At 38.6% G+C, this 5,267-nt stretch overlaps 1 protein-coding gene across 1 annotated transcript in view; it reads left to right on the top strand.

Annotated features, from left to right (window-relative positions):
- Positions 1-5,267, top strand: part of DCAF10 (DDB1 and CUL4 associated factor 10) — a 47,290-nt gene that overhangs the window by 656 nt on the left and 41,367 nt on the right. The gene's annotated exons all lie outside the window — the stretch shown is intronic.

The following is a 5,267-nucleotide window of genomic DNA, read 5'->3' as shown; positions in this document are numbered from 1 at the left end:
GTAAGCGCGGCCCCTCGGAGGGCGGGGACCCGCCTCCGCCTGCCTCTGCTGCCCGTGGGCGGCGGCCCGGGTTGGGGGCAGCCGGCCTGCAGTCACCCCAGCACTTTTCTGACGCGCTCTGTGGCTGTTGGAGGTCCCGGCCCGGCCCTTGGAGGTAGGCAGGCCCGGGACTCACTTGCGCGCCTCTGTGAAGCAGAAATGCCTAGGGCCTGCCACCCAGCAGGTCGGCCAGAGTCAAGCCAGAGCTAGGCTTCTCTGGTACACGGCACATACCCAGCAAATACATTCTGAGTAATTAATTATTCTTTCCCTGTCATACCGGGATTGCGTTTTTCTCAGCGAAGCTGCTGGCAAGCGTAGGAAGCCTGCAGGTTCCATGTACTCTGTGCCTGACTTACCTTGAGGGTTGACAAGTGTGCGTTTCTCTGCCCCCGAGGGATACTGAGAGGTGTCTTATGATGTGGTTAGACTACAAGCTTCTGTTAGGGTGTCCAGCCGTTTTCCTGGCTGATTAAATAGTTATGTTTGGTCTCGGTTTACTTTGTGTTATGGGGAATTCCAGAATAATGTGTATTTTTAAAACTGTGCTGAGTACACGAACAACAACAACAAAGGAAAAAATTTATGCACAGTGCTACCCTGAGAAGACAGTATAACTCTTACCTGATCAAGGACTTCGGATTCTAGTCATTTGCTTAGTTCATTTATTCATTCCCTCATTCAGCAAATATGTGTTGAGTACTTGCTGTGTTACAGATGCAGAAGTTGCAGTGGTGAGCAAAACCAATCAATGGCACCACTTTTATTAAGCTTGGGATTTATTGGTTCAACAAGATATTAATAACCATACTAAATATTTCATAATGTATATTTATAAACTGAGATAAAGGCTTGAAGGAACCGATTGTATACTAGGTTGTTTGAGGTTTCCCTGAAGAAATGGGATTTAACCAAAAACAGAAAAAATGAGTAGAAGATGAATTAACCAAGATAGGGTGGGGGAGGGGATAGAAGTATTTCAGATGGAGGAAATAGTGTGTCAAAGAACCTGTGGTTGAAGGGCCACTTTGTCATGTTAGAGAAGCTGAAAAATGATGGCTTAACAAAGCAATATATTTTGCTAAAGAAAAACCTGAAATATGCTGAAAAAGGAGAAAAGTAGCAGAATATGAAATCACGGTGAGAAGTTGTATCATATTCCATCTCACTTATGCATATGCATCTTCGTAATTACACTTGGTGCTGGGGTTTCTACTTGCAGCAGTTGTGTGGAACCTGTAGCAATGAATGTGCATATGAATACAGGTAAGGGAGGAGAAACTACTGCAGTTTATTCATGTAACATCCCCTCCCCAATTTTCTCTCCCAACAAAACCCTGTTCCTAAAGCTCCTCAAAGTACCAAGAATCTGTTCCTGATAAACATTTGGTTCCTGTCTTCTCCATCCCCCAACTCCTCTCCTCCCATCCTACTACCTGTTCTGTCAGGCTTTCAGAAGTAGCTAGCTGTTTCTCCCCTTTGGAAGTGAGATTTTCGGTACGTGATGAGAGGAGTAGAATGAGTTCTAAAGAAAGAATTTCCATCGCCAGTGCTATTAGAATGAGGAATATATTACTGATAGTTCTGTTTGAATCTGGACAATTACTATCCCCTACAGACAGTTTTGTAAAAAGTAGTTAGGTACTCTGGTACTTAAAATAGTTAGTAATGTAAATAATAATAATTCAATATTGTTTAATTTGCAATTGATACATACTCTAGAAAACCTAGGCAATAAATGAGCAAAAAGGACCTAAACATCACTTATAATCCCGGAGATTAAATGGCTATCCAAGGAATTTTTTGTGTGTATATGTTTTTTCTTTATTTCTTTATATTTTAAAGGTTTTATTCATTTACTTAAGTAATCCCTACACACAGTGTAGGGCTCATGACCCTGAGGTCCAGTAACATGCTCTTGCAATTGAGCCAGCCAGGCACCCCTGCGTGTGTGGGTTTTTTTGTTTGTTTGTTTTGTTTTTTTAAGATTTTATATATTTGACAGACAGAGATCACAAGTAGGTGGGGGGGTGGGGTGCAAGCAGGCTTCCCACTGAGCAGAGAACCCAATGCGGGGCTGGATCCCAGGACCCTGGGATCATGACCTGAGCCGAAGGCAGAGGCTTTAACCCACTGAGCCACTGAGGCACCCCGCATATGTTTATTTTAATGTATTGTGGAATCATATTATTTTGTTGCCTGCTTTTTTTTAGACAATATATTGTAAATTACCTATGTTACTGTATTTTTACATTATTTAACATTTTTCATTAGTTTAAATAAAACCTCTATAAACAAAATTTTTAGATTTATGTCCTCAATGATAATTCTCTAGAATGAGTGAAAAGTTATGAAGATTTTGGATACCTATTATTAAATTGCCCTCTGTGAAGATTTTACTAGTTCTCATTCTTATCACACACATATGAAAGTGCCTATTTCCCCATACTTTTACCAACATTGCACATTGCCATTCTTTTCCATTTATGCCAAGGTGATACGTGAAAATAGTTGTGTCACAATTTTTTATTATTCTTACTACATCTACTGATATGCTCCAGATTTTTATGGGACTTAATTGTATGGAAAGAAAGACATCTGTGTTAAATGAGATAATTTCTTACATCCTTCAGTTATATAGGTTATATCAGCTTACTGGGTACCATTATCACTGTGATTTATAAGGATTTCTCAGTACAGAGAAAGAAAAGTGACATAGAAGGTAAGAATTAAAAATATGAATTTAATAGAGACCAGACTAGAAAAAAATTGGCACTAAAAAAGAAATGAAAGGATGCAAGAAGTAGAGGTAATTTCTAAGAATTCAAAAAATATTTTACAGAAACAATTTTATCAAAATAAGTGTATCATCTCAAGATAACATTTTGAAAAATGAAATTCGATGTTAATAGATTAGTTAATAATATATGGGACTTTGTCGCGGTATCCTTTTTTTTTTTTTTTTTTTTTTAAAGATTTTATTTTTTATTTATTTGACAGAGGGAGATCACAAGTAGACAGAGAGGCAGGCAGAGAGAGAGAGAGAGGGAAGCAGGCCCCCTGCTGAGCAGAGAGCCCGATGCGGGACTCGATCCCAGGACCCCGAGATCATGACCTGAGCCGAAGGCAGCGGCTTAACCCACTGAGCCACCCAGGCGCCCCAGTCGCGGTATCCTTTATGAAAACACATTAGGCACTGCTATAGAGGGAAGTAGTGTACTGGAAAATAGAAATGAAGAAATTACCTAGAATGGAGATAAAAAAGATACAGAGGTTGAAAAGATAAAGGAGGTTTAGTGACATGGAGCATAGAGAGAAAAGGCATACTATATGTTTGGTCACCTCTTGAAGAAAATGAGATAGATAATGGGTAGAAAAAAATTTTGAAGAGATAATAGCTGAGAACTTGACCTCCTGAAGAAAATGAGATAGATAATGGGTAGAAAAAATTTTGAAGAGATAATAGCTGAGAACTTGACGAACTGAAGAAAGTCACCACACCATGATTTAAAAGGCCCAACAGATCTTAAGCAGGAGTCCTTTCTAGACATATACAGTGACTCCAGAACAACAAGTATTAAAATCTTAAAAGCTAGCCAAAAAAGACCTCAAAGGTGTAATTATGAGAAACAGTAATCAGTTAGTCACCAATAATAGTGCAAATCAGAAGTGATTATTTTTAGTATGCTGGGAAGAGCACTGCTAATCTAGATGTCTATACCCATCAAAGATGGGTTCTTCATTTTTGTCAAAATTGAAGATTAAATAAATACATACACAAACACAGCCCAGTGGGTTTGCCACCAGACCTTCAATAATGGAATTCTACATTTACAGGGAAGAGTTTTCAACTGGAAGGTCTCAGATGGTAGAAAGAATGAAGAACAAAGAAAGTGGGAAATAAGTATGTGAAAATAAATCTTATTTCAGTTTTGTCTTTTGCAATTAACAAAGCTAGAAAATAATTATGAAGGGATGTTCTAAATTTCTCACTTTCTTCAGGGAGTATTTGACATATTAACTGTAGGTTTTATTTATTTATTTTTAAAGATTTTATTTATTTATTTGACAGAGATCACAAGTAGGCAGAGAGAGGAGGACGCCGGCTCCATGCTGAGCAGAGAGCCCGTGCGGGGCTCCATCCCAGGATGCTGGGATCATGACCTGAGCCGAAGGCAGAGGCTTTAACCCACTGAGCCACCCAGGTGCCCCTAATTGTAGGTTTTAATGTTTACATGTTAAAATTTGCAAGATTAAAAGACAAGAAAGAATATATTATCTCCAGCCTACTAGAGGAAAAAATAATGGAATGAGAAGAAAATATTCCAAGAGAAAGCAAGAAAGGAAAAGAAAAAAGAAAAGGTATAATTTTTTTAAAAGCACAAAGAATGGCTGAAAATAAGTCCAAATGTTACTAATTATAATAAATATAATAGTACTCAATGTTTAGTAGCATAGACAAAAATATATCAAATACATTCTAAACAAAAGCTGGTGAGCTATATTAATGTACAAACTAGGCTTTAAGGCAAAAAATTTTACTAGAGGTAGGAGGTCACTGTATGCTGATAAAAGTTCAATTCACATGGAAGATAAAACTGTTTTTAACTTGAATGAGTCTTTTATTTATTTTTTTTTTTTATAATTATTATTGGACAGGGATCCATGAATAGGAGTAGATTTTTTTTTTTTTTTTTAGATTTTATTTATTCTTCAGAGAGAGAGTGGGAGAGAGCGAGCACAGGCAGACAGAATGGCAGGCAGAGGCAGAGGGAAGCAGGCTCCCTGCTGAGCAAGGAGCCCGATGTGGGACTCGATCCCAGGACGCTGGGATCATGACCTGAGCCGAAGGCAGCTGCTTAACCAACTGAGCCACCCAGGCGTCCCTTGAATGAGTCTTTTAGATCTAAATATATGTATCAAAAACTGGTAACTTCAAGGAGAAAACGAACAAATTTATCATAGAAGAAGAATTTGAGGTACATTATAGTAGAACTCAGGCAGACACAAAACAAAATTAAGAACAGCATCACTTAGAATCTTGCTCTGAAGGGCAGTATGCTGCATTCAGGCCTGATTCGCGGCTAATACACATTGGTTCAGCTGTACCAGTTGTTAAAATATTGATATATGTCCATAGTGGATGAATAGTTACTGCCCCAAGCACATTGAGTGTCTTCCATGGAACCTCCCAGAGTAACCCATTACATAGCAGCTATAGAGTTAAG

Source organism: Mustela erminea, chromosome 12, assembly GCF_009829155.1.
Source record: "Mustela erminea isolate mMusErm1 chromosome 12, mMusErm1.Pri, whole genome shotgun sequence".
In the NCBI taxonomy this organism is placed as follows: domain Eukaryota; kingdom Metazoa; phylum Chordata; class Mammalia; order Carnivora; family Mustelidae; genus Mustela; species Mustela erminea.
The sequence above is the reverse complement of the archived record's forward strand: the minus strand, read 5'-3'. Positions and strand labels throughout refer to the sequence as shown.